The sequence below is a fragment of the Bubalus kerabau genome, chromosome 14 (assembly GCF_029407905.1).
Source record: "Bubalus kerabau isolate K-KA32 ecotype Philippines breed swamp buffalo chromosome 14, PCC_UOA_SB_1v2, whole genome shotgun sequence".
NCBI lineage: Eukaryota > Metazoa > Chordata > Mammalia > Artiodactyla > Bovidae > Bubalus > Bubalus kerabau.
In genome coordinates, this window is record NC_073637.1 from 38,802,981 (window position 1) to 38,826,648 (window position 23,668).

The following is a 23,668-nucleotide window of genomic DNA, read 5'->3' on the forward strand; positions in this document are numbered from 1 at the left end:
ACATGAGGTGGAGACATATTTTTAGGGGTTCTCCAGGTGTTCTCTGTCAGTTAACCCCTGGTACCCTCCAACCATCCTACAAGATATCTGTTCCAGTAAAGCAAGTCTGCCCTCCATTTAATTTCATTCTCATATGTTGTCATTTAAACCTTTTTCTATTCTTGTTTGTTGTTGCCCTGACAAGGTTGTCCATCTCTAAATTCAATAAACAAAATTTAGTTAACTTTTTGGTATAAGTCTTCAATTCCCATGTCCCAGCCTTAGTTCAGTTACCTCTGTGACTCTTCCTTGAATGTCATCCAAATTCTCTTTACCATCTTTAGCTGTGAAGTTGGGAAGGGGACTGAGTCAGAGCAAACTCAGGGCTGCAGGATTCCTACCTGTTGCACTGCTTGACTCCAGTCTCCTGTTCTTAAGCTATAGGTGCATTAATGATGCTCTTCTCCCCAAAAGTGAACTCTCTTCTAGTTAACCCTGCCCACTTCTGTTGATCATTTAAGTAACTGCCAAGGCTGCTTTTCTGGCTGCTGATTATTCATTGACACCCCCAATTCCACTTTGAGGTTAATGCTGACTTAGAATATGTTACCTTTTTCCGTTGTCTGGCCCTTTCAGGCACTGTTTAGGGCAACTGGGCTCAAGGCTGACCCCCTAGGAAGACCACTTCTGTCCCCTAGCTAGAACTGGTTCTCTCTAACCTCTCAAGCAGTTTAATGATAATCATATTGAGTGGAACCCAGGAATCAAAAGTTTCGAAGGCAGCAAACATAAATTCCAACTGTTGTTTCCCCCCTTGATCTACCAGGTCTGTTGTTCTGTTACAAAAGATTAGATGAGCTTGACAGGATTGAATTACATAAAGCCAGGCTGGTGGGTGCGTTTTTGTTGTTGTTGCTGTTGTTGTTGTTTTTAAGTATCCTGTTTCCTTGAAAGGCTAACAGCTTTCAAATTTTTCCCCAAGTTGAAGGAAAAAAGAAAGTCAAATGTCTTTTTCAAAGTTTTCTTTTCCAACTGGCAGAAAGAATTTGAAATTGGTGTTGACCTGAATCTTGGAAATTTGCTTTTGCCTCCAACAAAATATAAAATCAGTGGGGGCTGGTTGGGGTGTGTGTTGGGGGGGGTGGGGGTAGTTCTTTCCATACCAAATTTATTGCCTGTGTCTGATTAAAAAGAGTAAAGAAAGCAAGGCTGTAATGGGCCAGAAGTGGCTGGGACGGGGCGGGGAGCATAAAGCCAGCATTTGTCCACACTCAGTTAACAGATAAACCAGGCATCTACTAGGCCCAGGGACTCAAGTAGCATACAATTTGCACGCAAGTTCAAATACATGTACCTTTCTGGGCATATACCACAGATTAACCTCAGGTGTGATAAGGTCTTAGTGAGGTGGGGAGGCACCTGAGATAAGCCCTGCAGGTTGGTGATGCAACAGATGGAGATGAGGGTGAGAGCGTGGATGCTGCAAGGGATAAATTAAATGATCAGGAAAGGCCCAGAGGTTGAAAAACAAATATAATTCTCATCATGCCTGAAACAGAACATATGAAGGGAGTGCCATGCAACCCCATGACAAAGGCCCATTTTGAAAAGAAGCCTTCATTCTGGGAGGAGGAAGGGGTGCTTCATTTGATGGAGAGAAGAGGGAAGCCCAGGGAGGTTTTTTTTGCAGGGAAGTGACAGGAGCAGAGTTGGGGAGTTAAGAGCATCAATCAAGTTGTTGTAAGCTTGAATTTTCAGCTGCTGGGAGCCAGGAGAGCAGTCAAGAGGGAAGCTGTGACGGGCCTGCGAGCCAGCCTGGCAGTGAGACTGGAAAATAACACAGTGAGAGTTTAGGAGGTAGGAGAACTCTGTAAGACCGAACAGCTGATTGCCCACAAGATCTGGCTTAGGCTCCAGTGACTAGAGCCTCTCGAGTCAAAAGCCAGGTTGTTTTTACTTTTTAATTTACTTTTATTTTTTTTTATCTTTGGGCCATACTGTGTGCCATGTGGGATCTATTAATAATTCCTTGACCAGAGATCAAATTCGTGCCCTGTGCATTGGGAGTATGGAGTCTTAACCACTGGATCTCCAGGGAAGTCCCTGTTTTTATTTTTAACTTACAAGATTTTTTAAATTGAAGTCTAGTTGATTTACAGTGTTGCATAAGTTGCAGGTGTACAGCAGTGATTCAGTTATACACACCTATATATCTTCTTTTTCATATGCTTTTCCTTAACTGGCTGTGTGGCACGATGGACAGCACATTGGACTTCTAGCTGGCCTAGATGTAGTTATTCATATGATTTTCCATTATACACTGCTGTGCTCAGTCATGTCCGACTCCTTGAGACACATGGACTGTAGTCCACAGGCTCCTCTGTTTATGGGATTTTCCAGACAAGAATACTGGAGTGGGTCACCATTTCCTACTCCAGGAGATCTCCCCAACCCAGGGACCAAACCCGCATCTTTAGCATCTCTGCATTGGCAGGTGGATTCTTTGCCACTGTACCACCTGGGAAGCTCAGAAGACATTAAATATCAGACCTAGAGATTATCATACTAAGTGAAGTAAGTCAGACAGAGCCAGGTCATTTCTAAGTGGGAACAGCAGAACCAGCAGGGAATCGAAGAAAAACTGCATTCGAGCTGACACTCCATCCCCAACAGAAAGTGGGACATTAGCCCTGGCCCCCAGGAGAGAAGTGGGTGCTGGGACTCTGGACAGAAACTGGGAGTGGGGAAGCACAGAATGAGAAGGTCCAGGGCTCAAAACCCGGGGAACGTGAGAGAGCAACTGAGGGGAGAGTCGTAAAGGGTGACGTCTGAGCAAAGTTCCGACGGGAACTTCCTCCTCCCAAGGAGAAACCAGACTAGAAACAATTATCTCCTCTGCCTGGACCTAATCTCCAGTCTGAGTCACACTTAAGAAACCTCCGTCTGGCCCAAGAAAAAGAGTCTGTGTGGCCAGCCCTGGGGCAGAGGCCCAGAAGGTGAAGGGCAGTGTTAACAGATAGCACATGGCGGCTATCTACCAGAGTATTTAGGCTCCTAGTAACTGAGTCATTGTTGAAATGACCAGAGGAGAATTTCTTTCTATGTGAAGGCTGGAGACTGTGGTCTGACCATTTTGTTGGCTTGGCCTCAGAAGCATGACTTGCTTAAATGCGTGAGGCCATGTTTCATGAGAACCCAGGGGAAAACCAAAGTGCTTTCCAAGTATCATCAAATGGATACTTGTTAGTTCAAGTGAACTCCTTGTGACTTGCCAAAAAAGATGGGACAGAACCAACTTCTATCAGTCTGCTCAACAAGACAGTCTCCTCTCTGGTTCCCTCAAGTACTGAACTCTTACACAAGATCTACTCCAGGCAGGTCCCCAAGGTCAAGATGAACATCCGGGGACTCCCTAGTTCTCCCAGGATTCAAGGCCAGAGCTGTCTGTGACCACAGTCCTAGGTACTCTCTCGTGACTCTTCCTGGGCCTTGCAGTTTCTATCATACAACAGTGCTTGACACATTTCCCTGTCTCTTTGGACAAGTATTGAGGATATGTAGTCATGAATTCTACTCACTGGGTCTCTAGTTCTCATTTAACTTGCTGCATTTCTGTAGAGCATTCCCAAGATGTCTTCCAAGAGCTTCCAACAAACTTTTCAGCTGTCAAATGTTGAAATCTTTCTAACCACTCACCGAAAGCAAGAGAACTGATTAGCAAGAAAAACAAAGCATCTTCAGCTCAGATTCTACGTTTGAGGTTTTCCTGTCAAGGTGATTTAAACCATACTGCAGGGAGAGATGTGTGTTCACAACAGCCATGAAAAATGCCCCCTTGCCTTGCCCACACGTCCTGGGTGGTCCACCTGGATTCCTCTGCAGCCTCCCCTCCCCCACAGAGAAGGAGCCTGGCTCCTCCTTTCCAGCCCTCTGCCTGTACCCACGCTGTCACCCCAGCTAGCCTGGTTCTGTAAAGGGCGTGCGTCATCCAGGAGGCCGATGGGCAGGTTGGAATCCTGGCAGCAACACAGGCATACAGCATCGTGAAGCCATAGATTCCCCATGGAAGCTCAATGTTGTGTGGATCAAAATGTGTCCCCCAGGCCCCCCCCACCCAAAATAACGTGCTGAACTCCTAACCCCCTGCTGCTGCTGCTAAGTCGCTTCAGTCATCTCCAACTCTGTGCAATCCCATAGACAGCAGCCCACCAGGCTCCCCTGTCCCTGGGATTCTCCAGGCAAGAATACTGGAGTGGGTTGCCATTTCCTTCTTCAATGCATGCACACATGCTAAGTCGCTTCAGTCGTGTCTGACTCTGTGCAACCCCATGGACAGCAGCCCACCAGGCTCCTCTGTCCACGGGACTCTCTAGGCAAGAATACGGGAGTGGGTTGTCATTTCCTTCTCCCCTAACCCCCTGGTTCCTGTAAATGTGACCATATTTGGAAATAGGGGCTTTGCAAATGTAATCATGATGAGTTCGTATTACAAGAAGGGACACCCTCAGTCCAATCACTTGGAGCTCTTCTGAGAAAGATGGAAATCTACGGGGAGAAGATTGTGTGATGACAAAGGCGAAAATGGGAGGGACACGGCTACAAGCCAGGGAATGCCAAGGATTGCCAGCAAGGACAGTGAGAAAGAAAGGAGGAGCAGATTTCCCCCCAGAGCCTAACAAAAAGGAATCAAGCCTGTCAACACCCTGATTTCAGATTTCTAGCCTCTGAAACTGTGAGAGAATACATTTAACAAAAACCATCTATAACTTATTTTATCTTATGATTTATTATAGAATATAAACCTCTTGGTCAGAAATGCATAAAAGGGGGACTTCCCTGGTGGCTAAGACTCCACACTCCCGATGCAAGGGGTCTGAGGGCGATTCCTGGTCAGGGAACTTGATCCCACATGCCAAAACTAAGAGTTCACATGCCACAGCTAAGACCTGGAGCAGCCAAATAAATAAATATATTTTTTAAAGAGGCATAAAAAGAATTTCCCTGATGGTGCAATGGTTAAGATTCCGTGCTTCCCCTCCAGAGGGCATGAGTTCGATCCCTGGTTGGGGAACTGAGATCCCACATGCTGTACATTTATTTATAAATGATGTGTTTTATTTAGCGCACAAAAAATCGCCTTGTATATGTATTTAAATTTCACTTCATTGTATATTTTTTCTTTTTTCTAATATTTATTTGTATTTATTTATTTGGCTGTGTCAGATCTTAGTTGCAGCATGCAGGATCTTTGTTACATCGTGTGGGATCTTTCCTGGATGCTCCCAGGCTTAACTGCCCTGTGGCAAGTGGGATCTTAGTTCCCAGACCAGGGATCAAACATTTGATCCCCTGCATTTCAGATCGGATTCTTAACCACTGGACTACCAGGGAAGTCCCTGTGTGTTTTTTCATTAGGTACACAAGGAAATGTACTCATCGTAGATTTACTCTTTTTAACGTGTGAACTATTATTAAAGTTTACTCTCATTCCTAATATTAAAAAAAAAAAAGCATCCAGTCTGTGACTCTCTGCTAAGGCAGCCCAAGGAAAGGAGCATATCAGAGTCTGCTGACCTACAGCCTGTGCTCAAAACCAGGTCTGCCTCTCACTGGCCATTTCTCCTCGGCCTTTTCCTTAACTTCTAGAAGTCTTAGTCTCCTCAAGTATAAACTGGGAATAACAGTAGTACCGATCTCAAGAATATTGTGAGGAATATTCAAGGGGACTCACGTAAAGCACTCAGTATTGTGCCTGCTACCAATTATAAATGCTGAAGAAAAGGCATTAGGTTGAATTATATCAAAATGATGTGACAATTATTTTTGACTTACAAAAAAGGCAATTTCATAGGGTTCAGCCTAGCAGTAATGATAGTCATGGTGGTAAGAACAGAGGCCTTGTTTGTAATGCCGTTTGGTTTTTCCAAAGCAATTCTCAGCTCTCTGACCCCAACTGGGGGTCCTACAGTTCAGTTTCAATTCTGACACCTCTCAAGGTGACCACAGACCCACAGGTTAAAGGCTAAGTCCCACGAGACTGCCCCCACTTCAGATGCCAGCTGCAAATAGGAGCCCTGGGTTACCCACACATCTGTCCAGCTGACTCCACAGTCAGGGGTTCCTGCAACACCCCCTTGGGGTTGCTACTTCGCTGGAACTCATAACTCAGGTAAACACTGTACTTAAGATAACAGTTTATTATAAAGGATACAAATCAACAGCCAGATGAAAAGGTTGCACAGATCAAGGATGCAGAGGGGAAAGGTGGTACCCTCTCCAGACACACCGCCCTTCCAGCATTCAAGGTGTACGCTCACCTGAAGGCTCTCCAAATCTCATAGTTCCAGAATTTTCACCCTTGGCTATTCTCCTGAAACTACCACAACATTGTTAATCAGCTAACCTGCTCAGACGCTCAGTCCTGTCCAGCTCTTTGCGACCCCATGGATTGTAGCCCACCAGGCTCTCTGTCCATGGGATTTCCCAGGCAAGAACACCGGAGTGGGTTGCCATTTCCTTCTCCAGAGGATCTTCCCAATCCAGGGATTGAACCCATGTCTTCTGCATTGGCAGTCAGGTTTTTCACCACTAATGCCACCTGGGAAGTCATACAAAATAAAAAGTTAAAAAAAAAAAAAAAAAAAGGAATTTTTATTCCTTGGCAGTCCAGTGGTTAGGACTCGGTATTTCTACTACAGAGGGGTTCGATCCCTGGTCAGGGAACTAAGATTCCCCCAAGCCACATGGTATGGCCAAAAAGAAAAAGAACTTTTATGGTGGTTTTATTATGTAGGCAAGATTGACTAAATCATTGGCCACTGATGAATTCAATTTCTATCACCTCTTCCTACCCAAGAGGTTGCTGGTGGGAGGGGATGAATGGCAGTTGAAACTTCCAACCCTCTAGGCAAGGCCAACCCCCTCCTTGAAACCATCTAACTGCAAACTTCGAGTCAACTCATTAGCATAAACCCTGGCTTAGTTGAAAGGGGCTTGTTATGAATAACAAAAGACACTTCACTCCTGAAATTCCAAAGGTTTTAAGAGTTCTATGCCAGGAACTGGGGGCAAAGAACAAATATATATATGTCTTTTTATTATAACACAAAAATCTGTTGTTGTTTTGTTTGTTTTAGTCACTAAAGTCCTGTCTGACTCTTTGTAGCCCCATGGAATCTGCTATGTTGCAATTATTTGTACATCTGAGGTCAACCGTCCTGTTTATTCATCTCAACCGTCCTAGTCCTAGCAGATCAAATAGAGTGAAGCACACAGTTAGACACTCAGTTAATGTTGACTGAATGACCTTTGTGTTTTTCACATCTTACCTGGTGGCCATCTCATCCATGCAATAAAAAGGAACTTTCCCAAATCTTGTGCGCATTAAAGGAGTTGTTTTCTTGCTCTATTGCTTCTAAAGGAATTATGAGGACAAAGGAAATTTGTATTCACGTGCCCTTGGTAGACTTTACTCCAATCAACCTCACCAGTACATAAGGTTCTAAAGACCAGAAAAGTTTGTGAGGCACCTATAGATGCTGTTCCACCGATGCTGGCCCTCCCAACCCCTCTGAGTATCTCACCAGGCTTGGAAAGTCAAGAAAGAAAAACAAAAGTTAGCCACATTTTGTAAAAGATGAGCATTGAGGCAGACACAGAGAAGTTGAATCGGACCCCTAACACATCATTTTCTTCTGTCTCGAAGTGACAATGGAAAGCTTATCTTTTTCAGGAGAAGAAGAAAAAGAGAAAGAAGAAATAGATGCTTCTATTGTCCAGAATCTGACTTTTCATTTTCTATGGCTTTGCTCTGACTTTGGCAACAGCATTGTCAGACTTTTCTGGGCGCTACAGCAAGATGGATGCTAGAGGATCTTTGCCACATTCCCAGGAGGGGACCGAAGATGCTTTTCTCATGACAGCCTTTGGAGTCCAACTTGCTGCCCTCAGCATTCCTGAAGCAGCGGAGGGAGATTCCCCCCACCCCTGCCCTGCCCCCTCAAGCCATCTCCCCACCCCCCCTACCCCCGCCCACCCTGGACTGTGAGCCGGGGAAACAGAGAACCTGGCCAGGGAGTGAAGAAATGAATCCGGCTGTCACGGAAGGAACTAGATGGAGCAAAAGCTGTGGCCCCGGGGGAGATTCCCTAACCAGAATTCCTCCAGCTGCTCTGACTTCCTGCTCCACCACCGCCTGGAGTCTGTCCCCGAGGACCTTCCCGAGGCCAGCTGAAAGCCAGAAACCATCCTTTCTTACCTGCTCCAGATGCAAAGCAGCGCATTCTGGAGAGAAGGGACAGCAGGATCCCCTCTCTGGGATGGAGGTTTCAGGAACAAGTTTCATTCGCAATTCTAGGTTTTAGCTCCAAGAGCCACAGGATAAAAAGGGTGCACAATCGGGGTTCTCAATGAAGAACTGTCCATTTGAAATTACTTCTCTTAGAAGGGAAGAAGTAGTGCTTTACGGATGGGAGAAAAAAACTTCACGGATCAGTTCATTGTCAGCTTAAGAGGAAGGGAGGAGGAGATGGTGGACTACAGAAACATACACACAGTTGTAGGATTCCCCAGGCCAGTCTACTTGGCCCTCCCAGGCAGTGGAGTGTTGTAGCCTGAAGCAGATTCCTTAATCAGCCTTGGGATTTCTAGTATTTTCTCATTGTATAAGATCTCCAAAAACCTGATTCATTTGCAACCACACCAGCTACAATCTGGGAGGTGGGAAGATGAAAAAGGAAAAGAAAGAAAATGTTTCTGTATTTCTAAGTTCAAATAAGTTATTTAAAGAGCACACCTTAGTCTTAGAAGAACAGGTATTTCAAAGACTGGAACACCTGCGTGTTGTTGTAAACAGCTGCATCCTGGAATATAAAATGCTGCAGCCACTAGGGAAAAAGTATGGTAGTCCCTCAAATAATTAAAAATAGAATTTTCATATGATCCAGCAATTCTACTTCTCCATATATATCCAAAAGAATTAAAAGCAGGTCTCAAGGACTTCTCTGGTGGTCCAGTGGTAAAGAATCCGCCTGCCAATGCAGGGGACACAGGTTCAATCCTTGGTCTGGGAAGATCCCATATGCCTTGGGACAACAAAGCCCCTGTGCCACAATTACTGAACCCATGCTTTAAAGCCCACCAGCAGCAAGAGAAGTCACCACAATGAGAAGTTCGAGCACCGCAATGAAGACCCAACACAGCCAAATACAAAAAAATAAATAAAAATTTAAAAATAAAGCAGCGCCTCAAAGAGGTATTTGTAACCTATGTTCATAGCACTATGCACAAGAAAAGTTACAACCAACCTAGACAACATATTGAAAAGCAGAGACATTACTTTGCCAACTAAGGTCCGTCTAGTCAAAACTATGGTTTTCCCAGTAGTCATGTATGGATGTGAGAGTTGGACTATAAAGAAAGCTGACCGCTGAAGAATTAATGCTTTTGAACTATGGTGTTGGAGAAGACTCTTGAGCGTCCCTTTGAAAGCAAGGAGATCCAACCAGTACATCCTAAAGGAAATCAGTCCGAATATTCATTGGAAGGACTGATGCTAAAGCTGAAACTCCAATACTTTGGCCACCTAATGTGAAGAACTGACTCATTGGAAAAGACCCTGATGCTGGGAAAGATTGAAAGCAGGAGGAGAAGGGGATGACAGAAGATGAGATAGTTGGATGGCATCACCAACTCAGTGGACATGAGTTTGAGTAAACACCGGGAGCTGGTGATGGACAGGGAGGCCTGGCATGCTGCAGTCCATGGGGTGGCAAAGAGACTGAGCGACTGAACTGACTGACTGATTGACTGACTGATAAAGTGAAAGAAACTCACAGTCCATTGACAGATGAGTGGATAAACAAAATTTGGTATAGACATACAATGGAATATTATTCCACCCTACAAAGACAAGAAATTCTGAGACATACTACGACAGGGATGAACCTTGAGAACATGATGCTCGGTGAAATAGACAAGTCACAAAAGGACAAATACTGTATGAGTCCACTCATACGAGGTACCTAGAGTAATCAAATTCACGGTGACAGAAAGTAGAATGTTGGTTGTTAGAGAATGGTTAGGAGGCCAGGATGGGGGGAAAGGAAATGGGAATTTATTTAATGGGTACAAAGTTTCAGTTCTGCAAGACAAAAAAGTCTAGAGACTGATTGCACAATGATGTGAATATCTGTAATGCTATTAAACTGTAAACTTGGGAATTCCCTGGTGGTCCCGTGGTTAGGACTCCATGCTCCCATTGCCAGGGCCCAGTTTCAGTCCGAGATGGAAGTAAGGAAACTAAAATCCCACAAATCCATGTAGGGTGGTCAGAAAAAAATTTTTTTGAACTGGAAACTTAAAAATGGTCAAGATGGTAAATTGTACCATACTCGTGTATCCTAAAAGTGCTGCACTCAATATGCCAGCAAATTTTGAAAACTCAGCAGTGGCCACAGGACTGGAAAAGGTCAGTTTTCATTCCAATCCCAAAGAAAGGCAATGCCAAAGAATCCTCAAACTACCGCACAATTGCACTCATCTCACACGCTAGTAAAGTAATGCTCAAAATTCTCCAAGCCAGGCTTCAAGAGAACATGAACTGCAAACTTCCAGATGTTCAAGCAGGTTTTAGAAAAGGCAGAGGAACCAGAGATCAAATTACCAACATCCGCTGGATCATCAAAAAACCAAGAGAGTTCCAGAAAAACATCTACTTCTGCTTTATTGACTATGCTAAAGCCTTTAACTGTGTAGATCACAACAAACTGTGGAAAATTCTGAAAGAGATGGGAATACCAGACCACCTGACATGCCTCCTGGGAGATCTGTATGCAAGTCAGGAAGTAACAGTTAGAACCAGACATGGAAAAACAGACTGGTTCCAAATTGGGAAAGAGTATGTCAAGGCTGTATATTGTCACCCTGCTTATTTAACTTATATGCAGAGTACATCATGAGAAATGCAGGGCTGGGTGAAGCAAAAGCTGGAATCAAGATTGCCAGGAGAAATATCAATAACCTCAGATATGCAGATGTCACCACTCTTATGGCAGAAAGTGAAGAGGAACGAAAGAATCTCTTGATGAAAGTGAAAGAGGACAGTGAAAAAGTTGGCTTAGAACTCAACATTCAAAAAACTAAGATCATGGCATCCAGTTCCATCACTTCATGGCAAATAGATGGGGAAACAGTGACAGACTTTATTTTTGGGGGCTCCAAAATCACTGCAGATGGTGAGTGCAGCCAGGAAATTAAAAGAGACTTGCTCTTTGGAAGAAAAGCTATGACCAACCTAGACAGCATATTAAAAAGCAGAGACATTACTTGGCCAACAAAGGTCCATCTAGTCAAAGCTATGGTTTTTGCCAGTGGTCCTGTATGGATGCGAGAGTTGGACTGTGAAGAAAACTGAGTGCTGAAGAATAGATGCTTTTGAACTGTGGTGTTGGAGAAGACTCTTGGGAATCCCTTGGACTGTAAGGAGATCCAACCAGTCCATTTTAAAAGAAATCTGTCCTGAATATTCATTGGAAGGACTGATACTAAAGCTGAGACTCGAATTCTTTGGCTACCGGATTTGAAGAGCTGACTCATTGGAAAGGACCCTGATGCTGAGAAAGATTGAAGGCGGGAGGAGAAGGGGACGACAGAGGATGAGATGGTTGGATGGCGTCACCAACTCAATGGACATGAGTTTGTGTGGCTCCAGCAGTTAGTGTGCTGCAGTCCATGGGGTCACAAAGAGTCAGACACAACTGAGCGAGTGACTTAACTGATCTGAACCATGCATCTGTGTGTGTGTGTGCTCAGTCACCTCAGTCATGTCTGAGTTTTTGTGATCCTGAGGACTGTATCCCTCCAGGCTCCCCTGTCCATGGGCAGTCTCCAGACAAGACTACTGGAGTGGGCTGCCATGCTTTCCTCCAGGGGATCTTCCCGAACCAGGGATTGAACCCAAGTCTCCTGCATTGCAGGCAGATTCTTTACCACTGAACCACTGGGGAATCCCACTTGTGTATCTTACTACAATTTAAACAAAAAACACTTGGATGGCCCGGCCTTTGGGGCCACTATGAAGAAGGTGACATTTCACCCGTAAGTGACCATAGCGGATTTTCTCCTTACGGGATGCTATCTTTGCCTGTGACAAGAGAGGAAGAAATCACAGGGCAAGCACTACAAGCTGATGCCCCATGCTGAGCAGTGAGAATGCAAAGGTGACCAGGACACACATCCTTAGGGGACGGAAGGCCGGACACTCAGAGGAAGTGACTGCTGTATGAACACTGCGAAGGCTGTTGCCAGGTGTACTTTCTAAGCCTCTAACACTGCCGGCTGCAGTTTCCAGTGACTTCTCCAGCTCCCAGACTGCACCCCACTCACAACATCAAGCATGCTCACATGAAATACAGCACCTTTTCCCCACGAGTCTCCAGAGATGCTCCTAGGAAAGTGCTCACGGCCAGAGACTGTTCCCAGGTCATCAGGAACACCCCTCAGTCCTGAGGGATAGCCAGTTCTGAGCAACCTTGGGAATTCAGCTGCTGTTTAAACCTCTGTGTGGTTGATCCCGGCTTGACCAGGGCTCTCTGCAAATCAGGGTTGAGTCTTGGTTTCCTCCCAAGGCTTGGCACCGAGAAGGCCTTCAGGGCACATGAGCTATTGCTTTGCACCACTATTTTCCTTCCCAAACTGAGGACAGAGTTTTCCAAGTTGGGAGCCAGCTCTCTCACTGGTCTAGGGTGGAAGGTAATGAGGCCACTGTGGTTTTTCTCAGGAGTCCTGGCCCTTCATCTGGGTTGGAAATGACCTGAGGCATGACCAGAAACCACTAAGCTGAGGCCCGGCCGAGACCGACAGCTCACAGAGTGGGCTCAGACAAACAGAGAGGGGACCCAGAGGCAGGGGCAGACCACCAGTCAGCCTGGCTCTGCAGAGCGGTCCAGGTGCTAACACAGAAGTCCCCTAGTAGGAAACAGGACTTCTCTGGGCTCCAAGGTCTTCAGGCAGCCTTTTCTCAGCCACGCTCACACACCTGAGTCATAGCAGCCCCACCACAAACTGGTACAACCGCTCTGTTGCCGCATCCGGGGGACAGTTCCTGATAGGTTGGTACTCAGTTTCCGAGCACTTAAAATCCTCAGACGAAACTTCCATTCATGTTGTTGTTGTTATTCTGTGTTCTGTAGCTTCATCTTATCCATTTTTTTCTTGTTTTAGTTCTACCTGTTTATTGCTACCAATCCATCTCCCTCCACTCCCCCTTATGCATGGATGCTCAGTCATGTGACCCCATGGACTGGCCTGCCAGGCTCCTCTGTCCATGGAATTTTCCAGGAAAGAATACTGGAGTGAGTTGTCATTTCCTTCTCCTCATCTTGTCAATTTTTAATAGTGTATCATCTCATTCATGTATCCCTCCTCCCCTACATGCTTCCCCCCACCTCTGTCCCAACATTCTTCTGGATTTACTATCTCCCTGGGGGTCTTTGGGCTTCCCAGGTGGCTCAGTGGTAAAGAATCCACCTTTCAGTGCAGGAGATGCAGGTTCAATCCCTGGGCCTGGAAGATCCCCTGGAGGAGGAAATGGCAACTTGCTTCAGTATTCTTGCCTGGAGAATCCCAAGGACAGAGGAGCACGGCGGGCTACAGTCCATAGCGTGGCAGAGTCGGGACATGACTGAGCATGCGGGCCACTTGGGGATCTTTGAGCTTCGGCCAGGTCATTTCTACTGTTTTCCCACTTTCAATGTGGGGCCCCAGGCTCACACCCTCCATGGGGCCCCCAAATTGCTCCACCAGAAGTGCAGTCTCCTTTTCTCCACTGAACTCTCCGAGTGCCAGGTCTGTGCTGGGGGTACTCACTGTTCACATCTCTGCTGCAAGCAATTAGAAGGTAGGGATCTTACTTTATCCATCTTTGTATTTCTCCTCCCATGTAACTCCCCCATGCCTCACACAAAATTTATGCTCAGAAAATGTTTACAGAAAGAACACATGCAACTCAACTGTATAAAACCAAACAGCCCAATTAAAACACGAGCAAAGAACTTGAATAGACATTTATCCATAGATCTGCAAACAGCCAACAAGCACATGAGATGTTCAATGTCATGAGTCATTAGAGAAACACCAATCAAGATCATAATACGATACCACTTCACATCCACTAGAGTGGCTATCATAATAAAAATAACAATAAAAACAGAAAACAACTTTTGGCAAGGACATGGGAGAACTGGTACACTTGCACATTGCTGGTGGGGATGTAAAATGGTTCAGCTGCCGTGGAAAACAATTTGGTAGTTCCTAAAAAATTTAAACCAAGAATTACCGTGTGTGTGTGTGCTAAGTCACTTCAGTCATATCCGACTCTTTGTGACCCTATGTACTGTAGCTTGCCAGGCTTCTCTGTCCATTGGATTCTCCAGGCAAGAGTACTGGAGTGGATTGCCATTCCCTCCTCCAGGGATCTTCCCAACCCAGAGATCGAACTCAAGTCTCCTATGTCTTCTGCATTGGCAGGTGGGTTCTTTGCCACTAGTGCCACCTGGGAAGCCCAAGAACTGCCACATGACCTAGCAATTCCACATCTAGGCATGTACCCCAAAGACTTAGAAATAGGTATTTAAATGAAAACTTGTACATGAACGTTCATTGTAGCACTATTCACAATAGTCAAAGGGCGGAAACAATATGCGTTTCCATCAACAGATGAATGTGCTCTACAGGCTGCAACTTGAATGAGCCTTGAAAACATTACTCTAAGGAGCCAGGTGCAATAGATGACACATTGCCATGTCATTCCTTTGTATGAAATGTCCAGAACAGGCAAAGCTGTAGGTACAGAAATTAGATCAATAGTTGCTTACAACTAGGAATAGAGATGGAGGCTGGGGTGTGATGGCCAAAGTGCATGAAGTTTTTCTTTGAGGTGATAAAAATGCTCTAAAATGGACTTTGATGTTGGTTGCACAACTCTGTGTATAGACTAAAAATCACTGAATTGTACACTTTATTTATTTATTAATTTTGGCCACACTGTGCAGCTTGTGGGATCTTAGGTCCCCAAACCAGGGATTGAACACAGCCCTTGGCAGTGAAAGCGCCGAGTTCTAACCACTAGACTACCAGGGAATTTCCTGAATTACATACTTTAAATGAGTGATTTGTATGGTACATAAATTTTATTTCAGTGAAGTTCTTTTAAAAAAAAAAGAATAAATGAACGTGCTTAATAAACTTTTACCATTCAAGTTTTCACATTCGTGTTTTTGAATATTCATGCAGTGTACTGAAGAAGACATACCATTATTTAAAATTTGCTGGGGCCCAATTTGAATTCCACAAGTCAAGAAACTGGCATACTTAAGGGCGTTCTTGGACCAAATGAGAAGACCAGATGCCAGCTAGATTCCTTTATACTAACAAGGCATTAATGGCTTTTATACATTAAGATAGAGAAGAAGTGATAGAAATTTTAATACCATTTTGTTTCTCTGTGAAAAAGAAATGGCCCCAGTCAGTGGGGAAGGGAGTCATATAATCAATAGGTATAGCCCACGTGCAGGGCAGCAAAGGAGACACAGATATAAAGAACTGACTTTTGGACAGAGTGGGAGAAGGAGAGAGTGAGATGATTTGAGAGCACAGCATTGAAACATATACATTACCATACGTAAAATAGCCAGTGAGAGTTCGATGTATGAAGCAGGGAGCCCAAAGCCAGCACTCTGTGACAACCTAGAGGGATGGGGTGAGGAGGGAGGTGGAGGGGTGGTTCAGGAGGGAGGGGACACATATGTATGCCTATAGCCGATTCATGTTGATGTATGGCAAAAATGATCACAATATTGTCAAGCAATTATCCTCCAGTTAAATAAATAACAATTTAAAAAAATCTATAGGTATAAAAAAGTGACACTGTCCAAGAGTTAGAATTCCATGAAAGTCTTCACATCTTCCCAGGAAATATTGAGTATCTGTTGTTGTTGTTTACACTCAGTCGTGTCCGCCTCTTTGTGACCCCATGTACTACAGCATGCCAGGCTTCTCTATCCTTCACCGTCTCCCAGAGTTTACTCAGACTCATGTCCATTGAGTCAGTGATGCCATCCAACCATCTCATCCTCTGTCATCCCCTTTTCCTTCTGCCTTCTATCTTTCTAAGCATCAGGGTCTTTTCCAATGAGTCTAGTGTATTTAGAATCCTAGCTTTTAGACTCTTTTGGTTATCCAGTGGTTAAGACTCTGTGCTTCAAATGCAGAGGATGCAGATTCAATCCTTGTTCAGGGAAACTGAGATCCTACATGCCGTTTAAAAAATCTAGAGGCGGAATGTCAAGATTTGCAGGGTTTATCCCACAAAACTGGCTCCAACCTGGAACTGATACCCAAACAAAGCTCACTGACTGGAGATAAAGATCTTTCTATGCAGGTACCATACCTTTGGAGCCGAGGATATCCCAGCCCTTGGCAAGTGAGCCTCATCTAATACTCCGGGTTAGTTATAGACGACTAGGAAAGTGAAGCTTTGCTGGAGAGGGAAGTGCAGGGGTGATAAGGAAAAGATAGACAAGCAACAGAGTGGCAGTGGATCCTCCTGCTGCCAAGGCAGCCACTGTATACTTACAGGATAACAAAACAAAATTCATCCTTTGTATGGTTGTTGAAGCTATCAGTTCCTTCCAACTCTTGTGTCTGCCCCCCACCTTCAAACAGCTGGGCTGTGCCCTGCTCTTGGCCACAGGAGAAGAAAACCTCACAGCAAAGGAGCTGTAAGCAGATCTCACTGATAATCAGGGAAATGGGATTTTAAACCACAAGGAGGGACTTCCTTGGTGGTCCAGTGGCTGAGACTCTGAGTTCCCAGTGCAGGCAGCCTGGATTCAATCGTTGGTCGGGAAACTAGATCCCACATGCCGCAACCAAGAGTTCACATGTGAAAGTGAAAGTTAGTCGCTCAGTCATGTCCAACTCTTTGCGAACCCATGGACTGTAGCCCACCAGGCTCCTCTGTCCATGGGATTCTCCATACTGGAGTGGGTAGTCATTCCCTTCTCCAGGGGATCTTCCTGATATGGGTCTCCTGCATTGCAGGCAGATTCTTTACCATCTGGGCCACCAGGGAAGTCCAAGAGTTCACATGCTGCAACTAAAAAAAAAAAATTGTTTTTATTAAAAACCAAAATAAAACCTCAAAGAGATACCATTTCATGCCTATCACTACTGGCAAAAGTGAAACAACTCTAACAATACCTTGTCCAGAGTGTGAAGCAACAGGAACTCTCATAATTGCTGGAGAGAGTGTACCACCTTTGACATCTCCAGAAAAATTCAAGCAGCACACACAGCATTACCCTACAACCCCACCCTAGATAAAAAGCCTGGAGAAATCCTCATATACGTGCACAAGAGGATGTGAACAAGAACAGCCAATGTAATATACTTGTATAAACAGACTGGAAATGATCAAAAGGTCCATCAAGAGGAGAACAAACACACTGCGATATGCTCGTTCAATGGATTATTATAAAGCAGTGAAAAAAGGAATGAACTATGGCTATATGCGTCAACCTGTGTACGTCTCAAAATGTATTATTAAAAACAATAAGGACATTGTAGAGAGATGCAGTATGTCATTTATTTACAGTTCAAAAATATGCAAAATTATTTTATGCTTATTCTTGGATGCATATATTAAATATAAGAATCACTATGAAAGCATCCACAAAATGCTAAGCACCAAAACGAGATAGTACTAGCCCCAGGAGAGAGAAAGTAATAGGATCAGATGAGGTTGAGTGTGCAGGGGTTTCAACTGTATAATGTTTTTGGTCTTTTTCTAAGTATATATATGTATATGTGCGTTCGTGCTAAGTCACTTCAGTAGTTTTCCTATTCTTTGCAACCCCATGAACTGTAGTCCACCAGGATCCTCTGTCTGTGGGCTTCTCCAGGCAAGAATACTGGAGTGGGTTGCCATTTCCTCCTCCAGGGGGTCTTCTCAACCCAGGGATCAAACCCAGGTCTCCCGCATTGCAGGCAGATTCTTTACTGTCTGAGCCACCAGGGAAATCCTATTTACACATACACCTGAAGGAAATAATGGAAAATCATTAAACTCTAATATACTGGGTGGTAGAATAACGAAGTATGCTGACATTTTTATATTGACTTTTATTCTTGTTTTGCATGTTTGAGTACTTCCTAGTTTTCTAAAAGGCAGAAGATATAAAAGCAAAGAAATCCGTGAATCCCTTCCTGCATTTGCCTTCTAAAAATGTATGAATTTGAAACATTCCTTAGAGGAAAGAAGAACGTACACAAAGCATTTGGGATCAGAGGGTTTAAGAAGAGTAAAGTGATCCCACTCACCCTTATTCCACAGAAATACTCCCAGGGCTGGGGATCTCATAGGGGGAAGATGGAGAAGAAGTCGAGAAAGAACATTGATTCTGGGGTCTGAGGGTAAAGAGCCTCCTGCTCCTACCCATGCAGAACAATGGGGAGGTGGCAACAGCCAAGATAGTCTGGGAGGATCTGAGTTGGAAGAGACCCGTGCCCTGCCCCAGAGACTTTGCTGGGCAAGCTGCTGCCTTAGCATGGGAGAGAGGCAGTAAGTGGGTTCAGAGCCCTAGCGTGACTTTTATGATCTCAAGTCTGGAGTTAGACAAAACCACGTGGCAAACAATCCAAATGTGTGTCATTAAGTAGCTGTGAGAGTTGTGGTCCTCCTAGACAAGAAGAATATATGGGAGTGGGGGGATTCTGAACAGAGTGTATGTGTGTACTAAGTTACACAGTCTTGTCTGACTCTTGGCAACCCTATGGCCCTATGCACCATAGCCCACCAGACTCATCTGTCCATGGGATTCTCTAGGCAAGAATACTCTAGTGGATTGCCATGCCCTTCTCCAGGGGATCTTCCCAACCCAGGGATCAAACCCGAGTCTCTTACGTCTCCTGCATTGGGAGATGGGGTCTTTACCACTCATGCCACCCGGGAAGCCCCTCTAAACAGAATCAAGCAACAAATAAAAAAGATGAAGCAACCCTGGTGCAGGAAGTTACAGACTCAGACCACACAGAGACCTGGGTGACATATACCTTGAAACCTGGAGATTCCAACCCCCTCTACAAAGCAAGAATTCTAGTCAACGCATCTGTGAGTCACAAGGAAAACTGGACCCTAAGTCCACAGTAAAATCACCTCAGTCCACTGAGATGGGTACTACAACTTGCTAGTTTCAGTTTTGCTGTTTCCTCCATGTGTAAGTGTCTTTGTCCTTGGAAGGGATTCAACAAGTATTAATACTCCTCTATTAGGATTTGCAATGATTTGTGTATATTGGGCATTTTGAGTGTTAGTAATGTTTAAGAGGCGTTGGCATTAAAGAATCTAATATATTAGCCTCATGATTCCAATTTAAAATGTGTAATTGAGTAATTGTTTAGATTTGTGATTTTACTAGGTTTGTAAACAATATTGGAATGTTTATGAGAACTTGAGATGCATTGGATTTTTAAGTTTAATTTATTATACTTATTAGGGTTGTTTTAGTCTTGGGGAATGTTCTGATTGTTAGCTATTTGAAGTGTTTATAAATAAAGCCAAATATGTTACATTTATAAATCCAATGTAAAATATATAAGGGGATTTGATTAATACAATGTAAAAAGCCCCTTTAAGAGTGATTGTTAAAATTTACTAGATTTATAAATAAAATAATGAGTTTTCAGTTGGACTTAAAAGCTTAAGGAAAATTAGGGGGTTTTCCTCAAAGTATTATTTAAATTGAGTAGAATTTTTTAAAAAGTAACCACAAGTATTGTTGGGCTTCCCTGGTGGCTCAGATGGTAAAGAATTGGCCTACAATGCAGGAGACCCGGGTTTGATCCCTGGGTCAGGAAGATCCTCTGAAGAAGGGAATGGCAACCCACTCCAATATTCCTGCCTGGAGAATTCTGTAGACAGAGAAGCCTGGTGGGCTCTAGTCCATGGGGTCACAAAGAGTTGGACACGACTGAGTGACTGATATACACACAAGTAGTGTCTCTTTCATACATCGATCTCCCCTCTAGGACATCACACAAGTCACTAATCATTGCACTTTATAGAAATGGCAGAGGGGCTGCCCAGGGCTTTGCAGGTGGCAAGGGAGGACAAGCCGGGCACCACTACGGGCTGCCGTCTGGGGCCAAGTGTTCCTCTCCCTGATTGCTGCTGCTGTGTAAACACAGAGGCTCCACGGAATCTTTTTCCAGTGTTCAATTTTGAAAATTTTCAAACATACAAAAAATCAAAAAACATACAGTACAATAAACACCCATACACCTATCCCTAGATTCAAAAGTTGCAAACTTCATGCCATACTGATTTTATTTACATCTATTTATCTGTGATTCCCTGGTGGCTAGACAGGAAAGAATCTGCCTGCAAGGCAGGAGACTTGGGTTCGATCCCTGGGTTGAGAAGATCCCCTGCAGAAGAAAATGGCAACCCACTCCAGTATTCTTGTCAGGGAAATCCCATGGACAGAGGAACCAGGCGGGCGACAGTCGATGGGGTCACAGTCAGACATGGCTAAGCAACTAACACTTCCCGTCTGTCATCTATCTATCATCTGTTTATCTATCATCTAACAGAAACACCATAAAGCAATTTGCTGATATCACGACACTTCATCTCAAAATGCTTCACTAGAAATCTCCTAAAAGTAAGGTTTTTCTCTAATAGAACCATACCACCATGTTGCACCTGACAATGTGAACAAGGATTTCCTGGAACTCCCTGATGGCCCAGTGGTTAGGACTCTGTGCTTTCACAGCTGAGAGGCGGGTTCAATACCTGGAAGGGGATCAAGCTGTGAGGCAGAGCCAAATCAAAAGCAAACAAACAAAAAACCTAAGGATTTCCTAAAATCATTTAAATTCTTAGTCCATATTCAAATGTTCTCAAATGTATGTCCCACTGATTTTTTTTTTCATTTGGGTCTGATTTATTTAATTCACATGCTTTTGAGATACATATATGTAGTGTGATGCATCAGTACATTGTTTAATATATACCTAAATAGAAAATTGTGAGTTTCCCAGGTGGCTCAGTGTGTAAAGAATCTGCCTGTGATGCAGGAGACTCAGGGGATACGAGTTTGATCTCTGGGTCAGGAAGATCCCCTGGAGGAAGGCATGGCAACCCACTTCAACATTCTTGCCTGGAGAATCTCATGGACAGAGGAGCCTGGTGGGCTACAGTCCATAGGGTCGCAAAGAGTCAGACACGAATGAAGCAACTGAGGCTGCACACCAGAATATCGTGCTGTATAATGTATTGTACTGCTACATCATATTCTATTATAAAATACATATGTTTATATATCCATTCAACCAGTTGTAAGTATTATTTTTCTAGTTTTTGCCTAAGTAAATGGTGTTTTCTTTTTTAAAATTAATTAATTAATTTTTTAGTATTTTTGGCTGCGCTGGGTCTTCGTGGCTGCACTCAGGCTCTCTTTAATAGCGATGAGTGGGAGCTACTCTTCGTTGAGGTGCACTGCTTCTCATTGCAGTGGCTTGCCTTGTTGCAGACCATAGCCTCTAGGCCCATAGGCTTCAGTAGTTACAGCATGCAGGCTCGGTAGTTGTGGTGCATGGGCTTATTGCTCAGCAGCACGTGGAATTCTCCTGGACCGGTGATTGAACCCCTGTTCCCTGCATTGGCAGGCAGACTCTTATCCACTGTACCATCAGAGAAGTCCAGTGCTTTCTTAAACTACTTTTCAAGCAAGAGTCATGCATGGCATGTCTCTTTATATTATTTAATCTGGAACAACTCTTCATCTTTTTCATTAATTTCATGTAGCTGATGTTCTTCCAGGTTCAGTTGTCTTGAAGAATGTCCTGAATTATGAATTTGTCTTTTTTCCCTGACACTATTTTAATGTCCCCCATCTCTGTTTTTCCTGTAAACTAGAAGTTAGGCCAAAAGGGTCGTTTAGGTTCAGGTTAAATATTTTTGGCAAGAATGCATCATAGGTGATAATGTACTAAATATTGTATCATATCAGGAGATTCGTAATATGGGATCATCCCGGTAGAACTTGTTTAAGATGGCAATGTGCAGGACTTCGCTGGTGGTCCAGTGGTTAAGAATTGACTTCCAATGCAGGGGACTGGGTTTGATCCCTGGTTGGGTAACTGAGATCCCACAGGCTGTGGGGCAAGTAAGCCCGTGGGCCACAAGAGAGGCCCGTGTTCACCAAAACTAGACAAGCCCGGATGCCACAACTAAGAGCCAGCGTGGTTGAAAAAATCATAGTAAAATAAATAAATATTTTTTTAAAAGAATGGCAATATGTTTTTTAAGTGTTGGAACACAGCAAACACAAAATAAACATTGTCTATTATCGACTCCATTTTACAGATGAGGAAACTGAGACTCCTACATTTTCAGCTAATTTTCTTCAGATAACTTACCTTGTGAGTGGCAAAGCTGGGACTCAATCCTAGGCCCTCTGGTTCCAAATACAGACTTCTTTCCCTTCACTAGCCAAATTCCCATCTTCACAGAACTAAAAGTGAAAATTGCTCAATTGTGTCCAACTGTGAGTGGGTAGCCTTTCCCTTCTCTAGGGGATCTTCCCAATCCAGGAATCAAATCCAGGTCTCCTACATTGTAGGCGGATTTTTTACCAGCTGAGCCACCAGGGAAGCCCAAGAACACTGGAGTAGATAGCCTATCCCTTCTCCAGCGTATCTTCCCGAGCCAGGAATCAAACCAGGGTCTCCTGCATAGTAGGCGGATTCTTTACCAACTGAGCTATCAGGGAAGCCCACAGAACTAAAAGGTACCTTACAAATTATCCAGTAATTTACTAGTTCATTTCACAAATAATTAATGCAAGCTTACTGTGAGCTGTTTGGGCCTGATTTCAGGTCCATAGGATGCTTCAGTGATAAAACAAGTCCACAGGAAACTTACTTTGTCATGGTGTGAGATGGACAGTAAACACAAACATAAAGTAAAATTATAGAATATGTTGGCTTCCCTGGTGGCTCAGACAGTTAAGAATCTGCCTGCAATACAGGAGACCCGGGTTCAATCCTTGGGTTGGGAAGATCCCCTAGAGAAGAAAATGGCTACCCCTTCAGTATTCTTGTCTGGAAAATTCCATGAACAGAGGCACAGTCCAGGGGGTCACAAAGAGTCAGACACCACTGACTGACTAACACTTTCACAGAAGATGTTACATGATCTGGAGGAAAATAAAGGGGAATTGGGTGGGTCTCACTGAGAAGGTGATTTTTGAGCAAAGACGTATAAGAGGGGAGAGGATGAGCCATGTAGAAATTTGTGGGGAGAGTGTTCTAAGCAAAGGAAACAGCCAGGGGACCTTCCTGGTGGTCCAGTGACTAAGAATTTGTGCTCTCAATGTAGGGGGTCGGAGTTTGATCCCTGGTCAGGGAGCTAGATTCCACATGTCACAACTAAGAGTTTGCACATCCATGTCCCATACCTAAGACCTGATGCAGCCAAATAAATAAATAAAATATTTTCAAAATAAATAAATCTATACATAGTTCAAGGTGAGGTCTAGTAGAGGAACTTGAATTGGAAGCTGTGGGAAACTGAGGTTTCCAGTCTTTGCAACCCACATCCCTGATTTACCAACGTGGAGATGGGTGG

At 44.1% G+C, this 23,668-nt stretch overlaps 1 protein-coding gene across 2 annotated transcripts in view; it reads right to left on the reverse strand.

Annotated features, from left to right (window-relative positions):
* RPL7 (ribosomal protein L7) overlaps positions 1 to 23,668 on the reverse strand; it is a 65,104-nt gene that overhangs the window by 34,368 nt on the left and 7,068 nt on the right. The window contains exon 1 of one of the 2 annotated variants that reach the window (XM_055546269.1): positions 16,004 to 16,009. The exons of the other annotated variant lie outside the window; for it this stretch is intronic. The gene's annotated coding sequence lies outside the window, so the exon portion shown is untranslated. Of the gene's footprint in view, positions 1 to 16,003; positions 16,010 to 23,668 lie in introns of those variants that run through there. 2 annotated transcript variants of the gene reach the window in all.